Source organism: Schistocerca americana, chromosome 3, assembly GCF_021461395.2.
Source record: "Schistocerca americana isolate TAMUIC-IGC-003095 chromosome 3, iqSchAmer2.1, whole genome shotgun sequence".
NCBI lineage: Eukaryota > Metazoa > Arthropoda > Insecta > Orthoptera > Acrididae > Schistocerca > Schistocerca americana.
This window is the reverse complement of record NC_060121.1, coordinates 495,173,903-495,192,984: the sequence shown is the minus strand read 5'-3', so window position 1 is coordinate 495,192,984 and position 19,082 is coordinate 495,173,903. Positions and strand designations below refer to the sequence as shown.

The following is a 19,082-nucleotide window of genomic DNA, read 5'->3' as shown; positions in this document are numbered from 1 at the left end:
GTCCAGTCAAGTGTTCTTCCAGTGTTCTGACCGTACGGCCGATGTATGGCACGTTGTACTGAAAGGGTATCTGTTACAGTTCCTACTTTCAGAGATCTGTACAGACGTTCCTGCTTGAAGAAATTCTCTGCTCTCGCGATAGGAACGTACGTATATGGTGGTAAACGTAAGACTGAAGTGATTTTATTTGCGTGCTGTATTGTTGCATACGATAATAGAGAAACTGTGGACGATTTACCATGCAAAGATAGCTCATATGAAAAGAAAGCATATGTAACAACATTGGAAATGGCCGATGGTCTGTTTGTTAGCTATTTGTCGGCAGACGTCTTCTTGTTACACCACATGAACGCTAGTCCGTCCACTTGGATATCGCATAAATCGATCTCTGAAGAACGAATGTGGTTGGGCGGAACAAAATCACAAAACGTGCCACTAAAAAACAAAGAATCGAAAGCAGTCTGGTCATCCTAGAGGCACGTTGCAGCTAAGCACGGAAATTCCACTGCCAACGTGTTTGTGGTGGAATTCGTTGTTTGACGGGTGAACAAAGTTGGAATCAAGAAGACCTAATGCTAGCCTCGCACTTGTAACACCAAGCCCCACTGGTTGGAGAGGAGAATTTATCACGGACAATCCAAGACAAGTACATCGCTGGAGAAACAAGAACGAGGACAGAAGAACACTTTTCCACACAGGGCTGTGCTGTTGAGGTCATCGAAGAGTGAAGATACATTACTGGCAGCTGCTGCTTTGTGATGATATACTTGGCGAATGTCTGGCTCCACTTGTCCACACTCGTTTGCTGACAGCATCACGGGTCTTTTATCCTGATCTACATCTACATCTGCACATATACTCTGCAAACCACTGTGAAGTGTACGGCAGGGGATACGTCTCACTGTATTAATTGTTAGGGTTTCTTACCGCTTCATTCATGTAATGAGCATTGGAAATATGATTGTTTAAGTGGCTCCATGTTTGCTGCAATTAATCTAATCTTATCCTCATGATCCTTATGGGAGCGATACACAGGAGGTTGCAGTATATTCCTACAGTCATTTAAAGGCAGTTCTTGAAACTTTGTAAGTAGTCTTTCTTGGGATGGTTTACGGCTATCTTCAAGGTTCTGCCAGTTAAATTTCTTTAACATCTCTATGAAAGTCTCACATGGCTCAAACAAGCCTGTGACCACCCATGCGGCGCTTCTCTGTACATATTCAATATCCTCTGTTAGTCCTATTTGGCACAGGTCTACATTTACATCTATATCTCCATGGATACTCCACAAATCACACATAAGTGCCTGGCAGAGGGTTCATCGAACCACATTCACAATAATTATCTGTTATACCAATCTCGACAAGAGCGCAGAAAAAAACGAACACCTATACGTTTCCCTTATTTTATTATGATGATTACATACGTGAGCAATATTCTAAGATGGATTGCATGAGTGATCTGTAGCAATCTCCTTTGATGACTAATTTCATCATGCACACATTTGTGACGAGCCTTGTATTTCCTGCACGACTCCTTCACAACACCATCACTAATAACCCATTCCAGTACAAACGCAATCAATGATGAATTTCAGCAGCACTGAGTACTTCTGCTTGTGGAAAGGGAATCACAGAATACACCTGATAAATGGCAGGAGATGCAATTACACCATCCATTTCAATCACTTGCCACTTACACACTGAGTAACAAAACAGAGAGCTGACTGATGCAACATGACTTTAAAAGTCTCCTGAAACCACACAAGTACCACGAAGTTACGAGAAATTGTTATTTTTAATAGCCATCCAGATGTTAATTTACTACTATCCCTCATAGAAGTTAGTTCAATCGCTGTTAATAGGCAGAAGCCTTCTGTCAGAATGTGTTGGAAAGTTATAAAGCTAGAGAGTGTTATGATCTGAAATTCACCGCACTTCGACGAGAGCGCGAGGCACAGTGGTTGCTCTGGTTACAGAAGCTAAGCCAGCATCCCAGTATTCGCCCCTACCTGGCTCTATATATCACGCTGCAGCCTCTTCCCGGAGATAGAAATCCGTTGACTTTGATACGCTCTTGTCTCACTATATAACGCTGACTAGTTATCCCAAAGGACAGTTATTTTAGTGTTACCAAGGCAGTATGGCTGCCACAATTCTGAGGTCTGCGAGAAAAGAGAATACTTACCATCTGCTCAGTCAGTCCTTCATCGTCTAGCTGTTCATCGCTGTTTCCAATTTTTAAATACATATATTTCGGAAGATCTGATACGCTATATACTTGTATCATATATCTTCTCATTGAGTGATTGTATGCATATCGTTGTTTGTTTTAATTGTGTTGCAGTAAACAGCTTCACAGCCATAAGACTAAATTAATTTGGCCTCTTAAACGTAAACTAAACCCAAACAAATGAATTATCCTTTAAATTCAAGCCTTAATGCGAATTTTATCAAATCGAAATCAATGCTGATGAGACTAAATAGTATGACCGTTGGCTGCCTCTAGACTGAATGCTGCCTGTTGGCACTTTGGGTAAGGGGCGCGCGCGGTACAGAAATTATATAAGCACAGCAGAAACGAATGACGACTCATTCTAGCAACGATACAAATTGAAAATGAGAAAATCGACTGACCTAAGGTGACTCTGACAAAGGGCAGATTATTATGACGAGGCGCCTGGGTTCTAACATCTAGAAAACAACGAAGAGGATCCGCTATTCACGTGCTGCTGTGTTGGTATCTATGGCGAATGGTTGGAGAACCGTGAAAGTAGGAAACAATGTGTTGGATGTCTACGCCTCATCACAAAACATGGAGTTCGGAGAGTTGTCCGCTCTATAAAGGAGGGTAGGCGGCGATCCATCACAGATCTGACAACAAGGTAGAAAGATCATACAGTCAAAGTTCGATGCACATCGTGCAGGTACATTGTTGGACATGTGACTCCCCACCAGATGAACATTACTCGTTCCATTGTTGACCTAACGACATCTTCAATTACGATTACTATGGGCAGCGGATAAACGAAGCCGTTAAACAATGGAAATGGTAGGACGAATCACGTCCCGTGTGATCCCAGGTCGGATACGCCGTCATACAGCCGAACGGGTGTTCGAAACATGCATGAGTTCACGGTCGCTGGCTAATGAGTTTAGTTTTATGCCATGGGGCCATGGGGAATGTTGATCCGTGTTTCCATCAGGTCTATGGTAGTAATCAAAGAACTACGTGAATATTGTTGCCGACACCTGTACCGCTTCATGCTTGATGTCTTCTTCGATGGCGGTGGCATCTTCCAGCAAGGTAGCTGTCCGTGTCACAAGGCCACAATCATGCTACAGTGGTTTGAGGACCGCGATGGCGGGCTAACGTCGATTTCTTGGTCCCTAAACCTGCCTGGAGTTCAGAGGAACACATGTGGGACGTTATCGGCCGCCAGCACCGCGTCCATGAACAACCGGCCCGTAATTTACGGGAGTTGCGTGACCTGTGTGTAGAGATCCAGAAACCTATCAAGAGCTTGTCGAGTTCACGCCATGCAGAGTCGCTGTTGAACTACGTTCCAAATGTTGACGAGCGCGTTATTAAGCAACAGATTTGGCTTACCGGTCTCTTTGTCTGTATAGAAGATCCTCAACAGACACGTGATCTTCATATCTGCAACTGCAGGTACAACACGCTCTCTAGCAGTCATCTAACTTTACAGATTTGCTGCTCGACGGTTATGTCCGTACCTAATGCTACTCCGTGATTTGGTTGATCTTACTAGAGAAGGTCAGGATAAGGAGAAAAGGGGTAGCATGTGTCTAAAGTTAAGAGGTTGGGTTCCACCTGATATGCAAACCATAAAGTCTTTATATTATCCACAAGTATTTTAGTCACAAAGATTACAAGAGAAAAAAATGTTGACAGACTGAATTTTCTAGTCAGGAATTATTCCGTAAAAATATATTTTACAACGTCAATAAAGTACGACAAGACTTATGACGGAAGAATTATGCAGGAAAATATTTGGGTAATAAAAAGATTAAGCGAATTGCGTTATCAGGCGGAACCTAATTCTCATAATTTAGTAGTTTGATGACGATTGGTTAACAGTCTTCACGCAAATTGTATAACAACGTAGTTGTCGTTACATTAATGAATTTTAGGCGTGGAACGTCTGTATGCAACAGCCAATACGTGTTTTGCCAGCCTTAAAATCACTAATACACTGCATGACAACAAATAACGAAGGGGAGGAGGAAACGATATGAAACTTCAAAGGTTATGCTCGGTGCATAACAAGCCTACAGCTGTCCCCTCTTGTAATGGCTACACGTTGTCTTCCGGAACCTTGACGGGTATGCCTCACATCACGTTCCCACGCAGTCTAACATCCGGCGACTGTCAGATCCGAATGATCCACAAATCTGGATTCTGCATGATTCGACCAGTCGTCTACACAGAGGACCCTTTCAAACTCTGCCACGTTCTGACAGTCTCATATGAAGAAACGCCATTTCTGTCTCCTTCGAAGTGTTCGCTGAAAATGACGCCGTCCACGTCCCTTATGAACACTACCAGGCGTGGTAATAATAGAAACTTGAACATTACTAGTGGACTCTGGTGGTCATTCTACTTGCCACATAGATTAGAGATAAACAACATTAAAGGAATTTTTCGCTTATGGCTGTCAAATTTTGCCATCAAAATTCCAAATTTTCTCATTCTCAAACGTAAGTATGCAATGGCAATGTATATTTTGTTGTATTCAGGAGTGGTAACCATCATGTTTCATAATCAAATAATTCAGTTTATACCCGTCGTCGTTTCTGAATTAACACTGACCACTTTTGGACGATGTATCACAAATAGTACTGCTGAGAAAGTATATTTCTCTTGACTTTTGACAGATCTGTCCTCAACGAATTTTCAGAAAGGAAAAAATGTAATAAATATCCACCATTCACAATAAATGTTACATTAAGACGTATATGTGCCAAAAGTGTTTCAAAAGTGAAAAGTATTTGAGAAAGGTATAACTAGAACTATCTCAGAATTCTGCCTATACTGTACAGGTAATCGCTTATCTCTCATGGTTCAAGTCAGAAAAATAAATACAGGCGCAAGGGAGATTTGTCGACGAAACACAGAGAAAACAGAAGTATTTCGTTATTCACTACGTTTCAGGAGGGACTATGTTCAACTTCCTTTCAGTTAAAAAATAACCAGTTCCGGTCGCGGAGTTGCCGTGTTGCGGTAGCGTTCTCGCTTCCCACGCCCGGGTTCCCGGGTTCGATTCCCGGCGGGGTCAGGGATTTTCTCTGCCTCGTGATGACTGGGTGTTGTGTGATGTCCTTAGGTTAATTAGGTTTAAGTAGTTCTAAGTTCTAGGGGATTGATGACCATAGATGTTAAGTCCCATAGTGCTCAGAGCCATTGATTTTTGAAGTTGCCGTGAAGGGAAGCGCGGAGAGAGCCACGGAGCGGCCCGCGAACGACGTCTCAAAACCGATTGTTGCTTCTCTCGAGAGCGAGAAAATTGTTACTGAGTCGAGCGTGAGTTTCCATTTTGGGCGCCACGGGTATCGCCAGTCGTATGGCCTACAAAAACGGCGACTGTTACATTGCCTAAAACGGCTGAAACGTTGAGCATGGAAGTTACGTGTTTTATATCAGTTTTCGTCAGCGAAAATATGAGTGGATTCTTATGAAAAGTGCCCCTTCCGTATTTGCGTCTCGTGTCGTCGAAGTAACCTTCTCCCGCACACCTACAGTTACGGAATCAACAAACGTGGATTTGATCATCATTCAGTCGATTTCTGAGTGTGACCTATAAACAGCGTGTATTAAAAATTCACGACTGGAGATGCTTTCCTTCGTATATCAGATCGGGATATCAATAAAAAAATGGTTCAAATGGCTCTGAGCACTATGGGACTCAACTGCTGTGGTCATAAGTCCCCTAGAACTTAGAACTACTTAAACCTAACTAACCTAAGGACATCACACACATCCATGCCCGAGGCAGGATTCGAACCCGCGACCGTAGCGGTCGTGCGGTTCCAGACTGTAGCGCCTTTAACCACTCGGCCACTCTGGCCGGCTGGATATCAACAGCTAGGCGTGTCGTGGAACGGTTTCGCGCCCATCGTGAGAATGAACAAACGTTGATTGGCTAGCTCTGACCACTATAGGACTTAACATCTGAGGTCATCAGTCCCCCCAGAACTTATAACTACTTAAACCTAACTAACCTAAGGACATCACACACATCCATGCTCGAGGCAGGATTCGAACCTGCGATTGTAGTGGTCCCGCGGTTCCAGACTGTAGCGCCTAGAACCGCTCGGCCACTCCGACCGGCCAAGCGTTGATTACAAGAAACTATGTCCACAACCAAAAGCTTTACTAAGTGACTTTCAAATAATCGAGGTGCTAGCAAACGAACCATGTGAGTGATCTGCAATGCAAGCAGTCCTCTGTGAGTGAAGTGTTATCTCAGTTTGATAATGTTGCTTATCAAAACAGTTGTGAACAGCGTATTCCATACTTAAACGTTTACTGGTAGAATATACCTGGCTCTTTACCAGACATTTGTCGTTCACATTACGTGCATGCTCCCCTAACCTGCTGTTAATTAAATCCAGTAATCACACGACTCGATTGCAGTTTGTTCAAATGGTTCAAATGGCTTTGAGCACTATGAGGCTTAACATCTGAGGTCGTACCGAGCGAGGTGGCGCAGTGGCTAGCACACTGGACTCGCATTCGGGAGGACGACGGTTCAATCCCGTGTCCGGCCATCCTGATTTAGGTTTTCCGTGATTTCCCTAAATCGCTCCAGGCAAATGCCGGTATGGTTCCTTCGAAAGGGTACGGCCGACTTCCTTTCCTAATCCGATGCGACCGATGACCTCGCTGTCTGGTCTCCTCCCCCAAAACAACCCAACAAAATGGTTCAAATGGCTCTGAGCACTATGGGACTTAACTTCTGAGGTCATCAGTCCCCTAGATCTTAGAACTACTTAAACCTAACTAACCTAATAACATCACACACATCCATGCCCGAGGCAGGATTCGAACCTGCGACCGTAGCGGGCGCGCGGTTCCAGACTGTAGTGCCTAGAACCGCTCGGCCACTCTGCAACCCAACCCATCTGAGGTCATCAGTCCCCTAGACTTAGAACTGCTTAAACCTAACTAACCTAAGGACATCACACACATCCATGCCCGAGGCAGGATAGCGGTCGCACGGTTCCAGACTGAAGCGCCTAGAACCGCTCGGCCACACCGGCCGGCAATTGCAGTTTGTGGGTGCAGCAAAGAGAAGATAAGGGGAAACAGATACGTGCAACCTAGGCACACGGTCGTTAAATATTCAGACCCACTTTCCGGTATGGTTAGATGTGAGTGAGTGACCCCAGTATTACCAAAATACTTTTATCCACTACTCATTCCGTGCCCCCCCCCCCTTTCCCCCGCAAGTCACTTAGAATTCACGTGGCAGTATTACACTTATAAGCTGATTCACATTCTGAACGTCAACGCTTACTTTTTGTCTTACTTTTTATTTAATTATAGACACTTTTGATGGTCATCCGTCCGTCGGATGTTAACCTTAAACTCGGCTATTCCTTTGCTACTAGTCGGGAGGAGGAAGCTGTGTCAGCTCTGAGTTTCAGCTTCTGCTTCTATCATCTTACAACAGAAACAAAACATTTCGTTCTACGAACACTCATCACAAACATCCACAATGAAGAGCTACACTCATGGCATACGGCTCACACTCCGCAATGATTTGTGCCGATGCGAGCAAAGTGGCAATCCTTTCATATTAGACAGTTGAAGTACCCTTTGGGATGTTTCAGCCAACAATGCTACACCACTGTTTACCTATTTATTATTTATTTAGAAGTTGTAATTATTCCAGTTTCATACATTTGTCCTGTGTTAAACGTTGCGCTTAGAGTAGATATTCGCGTAAGGTAGCAGCGGCACATTTTCTACCCAGAAGTCCATGCGTTCTGCATCCTTGTCATGCGAAAGTGTGAAGGTGGCCTTCATGAGCATATAGCTGCGAGTGGAGTTGTTGTAAGGCTCCCAGACCACCGGATCAGCTTCTGGGATAGGGTTTCTGTAAAAAAGACATGAAATTTTTATGATCAGTACCGATGATAAGGCATGCAGATGGACTGTAAATCGATAGCCATAGCCTACGTTTTAAGATGAAGCCTTGTGGCTTCAGTGTCGATTGTAATTAAATTTGGAAACTAATAAATACACATGTTCGGACATTTAAATAAAATAAGGTATAAAGAGTATTTATTTTTAGCCATTTAAATGGTAGCAGCTCATGAAAATGTGTGCAGTTGACGTCCCCACGTCCTCCATCACTATGGAAACTAAAGGTATGCATCTCACCATGTGAACATCCAAATATACCCGCCTTCAGTTATTTCCGAAACATCCTCTACAACTGCTACACTGTTTATCTGCTGTTCACAGCCTATTGCGGATTCCTCGTTTGGTGGAACTGAAAGAACTACTGTTTTGAAACTTCATCATACAGGAGGAATTATATTCATATAGTAAAGCTTAAACAAGATAACCCATAGTTTATTGCTGAATGCACCCGAATGCTGCCGTAATTTGCGGCTTTCATACGTAATATTTGTTGACTATATGCATGTGTTCATTTTCATAGTTGAAAAAACCTCCTCGCTGACCGAACTCAAAACAACATCCATTCGAGAGAAAATCTGTTAAGATTTCTCCATAAATTATTCACGCCTCTCAGTATAATACAACAGACGTTTAAGTGAGAAGGCTATATGACTTCGAAACAAGTTCTGGAATTGTTTCAGAACTTCGTTCTTTATTTCTATCATTCATTACCATCTCGAAAACTAACCTGAAAAGTATATTTTGAGTTACTGCCTTAATGCATAAGTACAGTCGATACTCATGATATGTACAACCGGTAAACCAGTAAACTATATTTTCTCCTTTAGAGGCCGTGAGGGCGACCGAACACAATTATGAAATTCTAAAACATCTGTCTTAGATAACACGTTATTTCTTTTTTGTTTCCTTTTTAACACCATCCTTTTTATTCTTACTTTGTTTATTGTTTAAGCATCGATAGTAAACCTAGGTATCGTCAAAGAGTTCTCTGTTGTGTGCCGATGGATTATATAAGCAAGGATTACTCTGCCTCATTCATGATTCACCTTATCCACCGCAGGTCCTATTCATTGGGCTTTCTAAGGACGAATATAGTGCATTTTATGTATCGATGACGATGCCTGACAAAGATGCAATTATTTCACAAATAAAGATTACTTACCCATACTTGACGAAGTTAGGGTAGCATCGTAAGGAAAGGCAAATCACTAGAGTGCGGGGCACCTGCAACAATAAAGGAGTTAAATTCCTTACAGTTGTAAATTGAGTACTAGAAATAAATTTTTAAAATAGTCATGGGCTTCGGATCCCATTGATGCTTGTAAAATGTATTTCTTCAAACTGATGTAGATATTTTAGGTCTAAAACTTTTCTTTCGCAGTTTCTTCTCAAAGTTCGAGGCAACATTGTGAAAAACTTACACAAAATTTACAATTCGAGTATTGTCCCCCTCTGGAAACCATTTTCTCCCATTTTCGGGCAGAATACGAATCCAGTGATGGAAGAACTGGGTTTCGTTTGAGGAGATCCATCAATCGATCCAATTTTGCACTTGTTTATGTGACAGGAAATGCTGGTCAGCAAGGCCGTGTGCCATTGATCGAAGAAGGTGGTAGTCAGAGGTTGCTGGAGAATACGGCGGGCGAGGTAGGACTTCCCATTTCTACGTTTCCCCGTATGCTGTGACGAGTTTTGAGACATGGGATCGGGCATTGCCATACTGCAAAATCATCTTTTCATGTCTGTCGCTGTATTATGGCCGTTCGTCCTTCAGGGTTCGGCTCAAACGCATCAGTTGCTTTCGATAACTATCCCCTGCGATTGTTTCCTTCGGTTTCAGTAGCTTTGAAAACCTCCTCTCTTCCACAGCCATGCCAATTTTCGACGTCAAAATCACTGTTGCTGAAGAACTGAAACCATTCTTTGCACGTTATTTCACTAAAAGGTGCTTCACCGTAAGTCTTACACAGCACTTTATGAGCCTCATCCGCGGATTTCTTCACGTTAAATTACAAAATTAAAACTTCCGACAAATGATCAGAATTGGACTCGTAAGTTGACATATTCAATCGAGAATAACTTTATGAAACAATAAAAAATCGACTAATATTTTGATGGTGTTATGTTTAAAAATGCCTAAGCTTTTTGTATGGCACTTACGACCTACCAACTACGCCACTACTTTCTGCCACTCCCATTTATTGCAAAACGGCGGAAGCAACGTTGTAGACCTAATACGTAGAAAAAAAGTGGAGCAGAGTTGAGCGTTTTTTTTTTTTTTTTCATTCTGCGGATTTAAAGTTGTTCTCAGGCCCACGAAACTTTGAAAACAAAGTGTCCGTAAGGAATCAACATTAGTTCTCTATCTATACAGATTGTTAAGAAAAGAGTATTCTATACTCTGAGAGGAAACAGTATGGACCAAAAGGTTGCGTTGCTAAATCTCGTTACTCTATAATGGAAGTGCAGAAATGAGACCACATGAATGAACATTGTGTAAATCTACAAATTCCATTAAGTTGAATTCCTTTAAAACACTTAGTCTTGTCTTCAGACACGCTGTGAAAACATTGTAACCTAGGACGGCAGTTTTCTCCCAGCTCATGAGAAATTAAATTAATCTTTTTGTTACCAGAAATAAGCGGCCATGCTCTTTTCTTTTCTTCGTTAGTTGGTGAACGGCTTCCTTACTTCCATTACAGGTATCAGTCAATGACTCATTTTTCATATCAGCGTTTTCACAAAATTACAAAAACTTTAGTGCTATGTATAAGGTTCCGATGGAATGGCAGTTGGGATTTTTAAAGAGAACTCGGGCATTGGCCGCTTACTTAGCTTGCATTTATCGCGAATCTCACGCCCAGCGCAAAGTTCAAGAGAATTTTCATCAGAGACAAGGGCATCGTCAAGAGTACCACAGGGAAGGGTGACAGGGCCGCTACTATTTTCTGCATCACAAATGATCTGGCGGACAGGGTAGGGAGTGTGGTGTCACCGCCAGACACCACACTTGCTAGGTGGTAGCCTTTAAATTGGCCGCGGTCCGTTAGTATACGTCGGACCCGCGTGTCGCCACTATCAGTGATTGCAGACCGAGCGCCGCCACACGGCAGGTCTAGAGAGACTTCCTAGCACTCGCCCCAGTTGTACAACCGACTTTGCTAGCGATGGTTCACTGACAAAATACGCTGTCATTTGCCGAGACGATAGTTAGCATAGCCTTCAGCTACGTCATTTGCTACGACCTAGCAAGGCGCCATTACCAGTTACTATTGATACTGAATAATGTACCGTCAAGAGCGACGTTCACCATTAATGGATTAAAGTTAAGTATTCCACCAGCTACGTCCGTTTTTTCTAAATTCTAATTTCCTTGTCCTGTTCCAGACCTCACGCCAGCCTGCGTGAGCTAAAACGCGTGCCTTTCGGCTTCCTCTAGTAACACGGTGTTGGCTCTCCTGCCAACCACCACAGGGAACAACCTGCGATTGTCTGCTGATGATGCTATGACGTACAGGAAGATGTCCAAGTTAAGTGATGGTGGGAGTATACAAGATAACTTACACAAAATTTCTGCCTTTAGTGATGGACGGCAGCTAGCTCTAAATGTAAGTCAACGCGAATGACTAACGGAAACAAACCCGTAAATTTCGAGTACAGCGTTAGTAGTGTACTGCTTAACACATTCACCTCGTTTAAATAGCTGTGCGTAACGTTGCAAAGCTATAAGAAGTGAAACGGGCCCGTGAGGATTGTGGTAGGGTTGGGGAATGGCCGATTTAGGTTCATTGGGAGAATTTTTGGAAAGTGTGGCTCATACAGCATACAGGACGCTAGCGCAATCCATTCTTGAGCACTACTCGAGTGTTTGGAATCCGCACTAGGTCGGATTAGAGGAAGATATCGAAGTAATTCAGAGGCGGATTGCTAGATTTGTTACCAGCAGGTTCCAACAACACAATTATTACGAAGATGCTTCGGGAAATCAAATGTCAACCCCTGGAGAGAAGGCGATCTGATTTTCGAGGAACGCTACCGAGGTAATTTAGAGAACTGGCTTCTGAAGCTGACTACAGAATGATTCTGCTGCCGACAATATACATGTCGCCTAAGGACGACGAAAGTAAAACACGAGAACTTAGGACTTATTCGGAGGCATGTTGGACGTGCATCTACTTTGCACTTGTTTCACTTATTTACGATATTGTAGTCATATTATTATCATTACTAATATGGCAATAGCATGTCTGCTATCCTGCTGATTTTTTCAGTAAGACAGCATAATGAAACTGGAGAGAGGATTGGGGCAAGGTACTTTTATTTTTCCATATTCAGCAGTCTCCATCAGCTAGCCATGCTGGCTTTCCTTTTCCCGCGCTGACCTTTTAGCTTGGAAGCATGGGGCGGTAGTTTGAATGACTTGGAGAAGCCAAAGCAGTCCTTCTTACTCTTCTAAGTAGCAGTACCAACCTAAAACTCAGTTTCACCTGCACGTTTGGCTCTGAAAGGGGCCTCCCTGACGGCTCTCTGACTAAATTCTATCCAGTCAGGAGTCATTCTGCCAAGTCAGGAACGTCTACTTGAACGGCCAGTTAGCCGGTTAGCAGTCGTGTGGAGCCGATGGCGAGATCCAGAAGAAGACTTTCAAGCTGGTAAGCATGCGTGCTCTTGCTAGGTTCAGAAGTGGATTAAGTCTCCAATACATATTAAATTGTTAGGCGATCTTTAATTTCGGGAGGATTTGCGCCTCACTGCTTTTATTTCTTGCTCATTTTGTCATTTTGTTTTGGGACTTGGCGTCAGAACCTGGTCGGTTGCAGTATGCAGAATATACGTGGGGCTCTCAGTCACCACGTTCGGTATAATTCAATAATTCAACCCCCTTTGTAACCACTTCGCCTTCAGCGAATGTCTTTCCTTTACCAATACTCCGTGATGTTAGTGAACATTTCATAACGGTCTTTTGTGTGTCAGGTTTTTCCTTCTTTGTCGCTCACGTGTGAACACGTGGAGAGAAGTATTGCACACGATATCTAAATTGAACCAGAAGTAGCATGGCCCGCGTTTCTTGTTATTCGTATTCGTAAATCAAAATGTTGCAGATCGAGTTTTATGAATTTTAATAGTTTACGGACGGGAGGCCGCTTTAATAACGTGCATCCACAAGTAGTTCATAGTTTGCCTTTTCAATATCTTCACGTATTAGCTATTGGATCCCGTCTCTTACCTTTCACTAAATAGAGTAAATTATTTTCTGACTGGTCAGCTCCCACCTTTCCTTGTCCATTTCGAACGCTAGTATTGTGGGTGACTGCTGAATTTAGAGCATTTCCCCCTATGCCCCCCAGTCTTGTATTAACGTCCATAGGTAACAAGATATGTATACTCAATAATTATACTTCTTTTGTACAAGTGTAATTTCGATTTATAACAAATTGTTGGGCTTGTAATCCAACTTTCAACGAAAAGTGTTAACCCCATTTATAGAAATATCAAGGAAATGCTAGCATTGCAAGGACTTCCTACTGAAAATGCTCCTCTTAAGATGATAAAATTAATCGTAAATCCAATGAGTAGATTTTGTTTGATAGTGGTGGTTATTTTTTACGCAGTCAGATAGACGATCCTTGCGCCAGGCCCTAATCCTTTATCATGTGCCGACCACTCTTGTATGTGGCGATCTGTATGAAATTCAACCCCAGACCTCCCTTTTAGATAAGGGAAAGTCACAGTGAAAGGGCAGTTGTGAGCAAAATCCACGTGAAAGGGGAGGCCTTGCCGTTCCCAACCCCATTTAATGGGCAAGCCACCTCTTTTAATATAAACATAATTCCATCACTCTATTTTCTCGTGGAACAGAAAAAGAAATAACTAGTTCCATCAGGAACAGTGCGGTGGCTTGCGGGGTATGTAAGTAGATCTAAATGTAGATGTAGATGTAGATTTAGATGAAGTCATTGATAGTGGTGCTACGTTAGCAGACTGTTGAAAAATAACCGTTCGAAGGTCATGCAGTCCAGAACCTGTTTGCCAGCGAGGCAAAATCGCCGTGAGCATTGAGGCAGTTATCCCACCGACGCATCAGGTTGAACGTAACCCTTTGGTAAAACACCATGTCCTGCCGCGTGATGAAGTCCGCAAATGTCTGCTGCACACCCTCGTCCGACATGAATCGTCGAAGCTTGAAGGCTTTTTTTGAGGGGCCGAAGGGGTGATAATCACATGGTGTCAGATCAGGACCAAAGAGCAGGTGCTCGATAGTCTCGCACTTGAGTTGGCGTAACTTTCGTTGCCACCTTAGATTGGCCGACGTCTTGTGTAGAACGCAAACCATCAGGGAACTTGTTGCACCATTCCAATCAGTATTTTTCGACGGACTTGCTGTCCGATAAATATTCGTCATTCTCTTATAGATGTCTACCGGTGTTCGTCCTCCGTCAGCCAAGAAAATAATAACAGCACGTTGATCCTGTTTGGGCGCATTTGCTAATGTTGTTATTGCTGTTGTTGTTGTTGTGGTCTTCAGTCCTGAGACTGGTTTGATGCAGATCTCCATGCTACTCTATCCTGTGCAAGCTTCTTCGTCTGCCAGTACTTACTGCAACCTACGTCCTTCTGAATCTGCTTAGCGTATTCATCTCTTTGTCTCCCTCTACGATTTTTACCCTCCACGCTGCCCTCCAATGCTAAATTTGTGATCCCTTGATGCCTCAGAACATGTCCTACCAACCGGTCCCTTTTTCTTGTCAACTTGTGCCACAAACTCCTCTTCTCCCCAATTCTATTCAGTACCTCCTCATTAGTTATGTGATCTACCCATCTAATCTTCAGCATTCTTCTGTAGCACCACATTTCGAAAGCTTCTGTTATCTTCTTGTCCAAACTATTTATCGTCCATGTTTCACTTCCATACATGGCTACACTCCATACAAATACTTTCAGAAATGACTTCCTGACACTTAAATATATACTCGATGTTAACAAATTTCTCTCCTTCAGAAACGCTTTCCTTGCCATTGCCAGTCTACATGTTATATCCTCTCTACTTCGACCATGGTCAGTTATTTTGCTTCCAAAATACCAGAACTCATTTACTACTTTAAGTGTCTCATTTCCTAATCTAATTCCCTCAGCATCACCCCACTTAATTCGACTACATTCCACTATCCTCGTTTTGCTTTTGTTGATGTTCATCTTATATCCTCCTTTCAAGACACTATCCATTCCGTTAAACTGCTCTTAACGTCACTATAATTAACGATTCCGCTTTTACCACACGCACGTCGGAAAGACACGGACGCCATACTGAGCCTTTGCCTGTATGTCGGTGCATTTGTACCCAAATCGGAGTCTCACTTCATCGCGTATGCGCTAAAGCAACGCTCTCAAACGGAAACTTTTTGATCGCCCATTATGTAAAGACCTACATACGCAATTTTAACGTGTCAACAATTCACAAAATTACAATAACAACTGTCTGTCAGGGCTGGCAACCTACATAATTATTTATTTTAAAGGCAAGGACTTAATTGACTAAGCCTTTTCCCCCCTGTTTCATATGGACTGAGTTCTTTCTTTCCCTGTACAGACTGTTACAGCTTTCTTATAACGCTGCAGATAAGCGATGCAGAAAGGCCCCCCAAATTCTGAGACTCAAGGTAGATTATAATCTCTCGGGGAGACGCATATTCGCGAGCTCCTGGAGGAACTTAATGTAGGGTCTCCTCAGTCAGTATCAACGAACACTAAAATTTATTTCGAATGCTTTTACATTGATGTTATTTATGAAGATAGACCACCCAAAATATATTAGAGAAGAACAAGTATACCGAGACATCATTTCTACTAAGCTAAAGCGGACAATGTAATGAATTTTCCGGCATATGCAAGTAACTTTGCACATTTACCCGTTTACAGCTGCCGAATTACGACACAGATTTTATTACTGGAACTATGTACTTTTTCCGTTGCCGTTAGAAAGAGCCTTCGAAGAATTTTTCAGTCATTTAACGTCTGCAGAACATAATCAAAAACAGCAGGGCAAAGCACTGTTCGACTGCCAGGAAAAAAAAATTTTCGTATTTATTGTTGTTTCCATTATTCTTGTTGCGTGTCCCTGATGCAGATAATCAATGGAATAAAAATAAAATAATATCCTTATAGAGGAAGCCTCTAGTCGCCATAACCCATTATTTGTATTCAAAATGTGAACAATGGGTCATTGAAAAAGCAGATACTGTTGCGAGGCACCCACATGCCTTGCTCATACTGTGGCATCAAGCAGTCAGGCTTGCAAGATGAGTGGTCTGCCAAGCGAATTGATTTATTCTTATTTCTCGAGTAACATCAATGACTGATTATGAGCTCTAGTACCTACGATTAAGCTACAAATTATTCTCCTGTCTGAATAATACTCAACGGAAACGGATAACGCGCTTCTGACTATTAGGAATTTACACAACTCTGATTGTTCACTACGCTCTGGCAAGACCACATTTTCTTTTTTACCCAAGGGCTTTGATCAACACGTGGCCATCGCACTGAATATGAATGGCGCACACATTACAAATTCTGGATATCATGACTACACACTATTCGAAGAACAAGGCCACCAATCTTTTTCTTTTCACTATCTTTTTTATTACGATAAATTCTATTATGATTCAAAGATAACCTAAACACACCATTACATTTTATACAACAATAACACATGAGAAACTCCGCCCAGTGGACATGGCTTTACATTGGTGATTCTCTATCTTATGGTCTCTCAATTATCTAATGCTACAGTGCACTTTCTGGATAGGATGGTGGATCTTTTGCTATATCTCACACTTCGACTCTCACACCCATCGTCACGAAAATTTACTCCAGACCGAGTGGAACAAAAAGGAGCATGCGTAACTCACTGCCTCTGAACCTATCTTGCTACTCTCCCATGCAAACCACACATACTTAAATTACATGAAATACATCACACTGGCAACATAGAATACACCACAAAGAATAGTCACAACGTTAGGATCACTTCACTTTTAGCTTTCCCACTTCAATTAGTATTCATCCCAGTTTCACACGACACTGCCCCACTTCGTAACTTGTCTTTCCTACTACGAACTCTGGAGGATATATGCACGTCTTCCTGTGCAATGCAAGCCAAGTAGCGTTGCTGGATAGATGGCTAACTCACCTTGCTTCTCTCTCAGAGTATTAGAGTTTGAATCTAGCGTCACGTGGAAATATAAGACGCAAAGTAATATTAAGATCATATTCGTCACACACGCGAGTCCTCAACTGATACCTTGGACGAGTACTTCTCTTCAACCTTTGTCTCATGCACAGATTGAGACTCACACAGTACTCACCACGTGCAGGTGCTCGTCTCTAATTTCAAGTCCTGCACATGCCAGTCCTTAAATATTTCCAACTTATAGTACACACGCCAGTAATTCAGCTTAACTTTAGCACTCGGATGTATTTCAACTTAGTACTAGCACTCGCAAGTATTTCAACTTAGTACTAGCACTCGCAAGTATTTCAACGTATTGCTACACGTGGTTTCATTGTGACCGTTGGTCAGTTCCGAAGATTACTACGATCCCCTTAATATTACCTGCCTGTCATTTAATTCTCCCCACAAAATTTCCTGAAATAGAGAAATAATTATTCCAAACTACTCTTAAGTATTACACATGCATACCATTCTCTCCACTCTTTTGTCTTTACAGAGCACACCTAAGACAGATCTTACCAACACAAGATCCAGCGCCAGAGTGCTGAAACTTGGCCGTTCTTCAGGTCATCTCACACCTCCGCAGGGTGGGGGGAGCAACATGCTACCGTATTGGTCAGCCACGTTTCAGGCGCTCAAAGCTCAGGTAAAATTCATCTCTTTGGTTCCACCAAAGGTGACCAAAGGACCGTCTCAAAGATGATCATATATTTCACATTCACTATCTGCGATTAGCAGACGACCATACATTCATTCATTTCACAGATCTCACCAAATTGGATGTAGGGATTTATTTTGTGGGAGTGCACATGTGATCAATTAAACAAATAAATTGTCCTCCTTTCCTACAGTGGTATCCGGCTTCGGTGTATTAAGTGAAATTGAGTTACTATTACAAAAAATATGTTGTTCTGACAAGAATAACGAAGAATGTTGTACCTATTTTCAATGTCGGGCGGTACTGTACCCTTCCACTGTAATATTTACGATAGTGTCTGATGAGAGTTTATGATTTTGTTACTAATCGTTTTTTAACGGCGTATTGTATTATTCGTTTTACTTACCCCATTCTGAAGAGCTGACGCTGTCTATGTGGTAGTCAAACTCATAGTAGAAAACCGGAAGATCAGTGATTTCAGTGACTTTCCTGACGAGAGCGTCTGTTGTTGCAAACATAACCTTGTCGTTGTTGAACTGTTTAATGAAAACAAAATAGGTATTAAAATCATTTACATATCTAATAAATTATGATGTGTTTTCACTGTGCCAAATGCAGCTTGCTGTTAATCTGTTGTAAGAGAAGTTTGAACTTGTGGCATTATTAACTAACCAAGATAACTGAGCAAGTTCCTGCATTGAATGTAACAGTGCAGTAAAAATCAAATCTTCTTTATGCTAATTTTCATTTCACTGGAACATAAGCGAAGAGGTTTTCCTTTCAAAATCATTCAAATTCAGGAACAACCGGTCTATTCGACACTTGAGACTCCTCAAACCTTATATAATGTATGGGTCGCTCGCCTGGTAGATCTGCACCCCTCTCACTCCTGTGGTATGCAATTGGCAAAGAGTTACTTCAATTGATGGCAGAACTACATACATCAAAAAAAGTTTTGCATCACCTCGGTTCCGTGAGTTCCGGAACCTGTACAGAAAATTGGAATAGAGATCAACGTAG

The 19,082-nt window shown here is 42.3% G+C and overlaps 1 long non-coding RNA gene across 1 annotated transcript; it reads right to left on the bottom strand.

Moving 5' to 3' along the window:
- Positions 1-7,992: 7,992 nt before the first annotated feature.
- On the bottom strand, positions 7,993-18,564 carry LOC124605755. The gene is made up of 3 exons (XR_006978676.1): positions 18,469-18,564; positions 9,335-9,396; positions 7,993-8,122 (listed from the first exon to the last, which is right to left on the bottom strand). It is a non-coding gene; the product is annotated as an uncharacterized LOC124605755 (long non-coding RNA).
- Between the last annotated feature and the right edge of the window lie 518 nt (positions 18,565-19,082).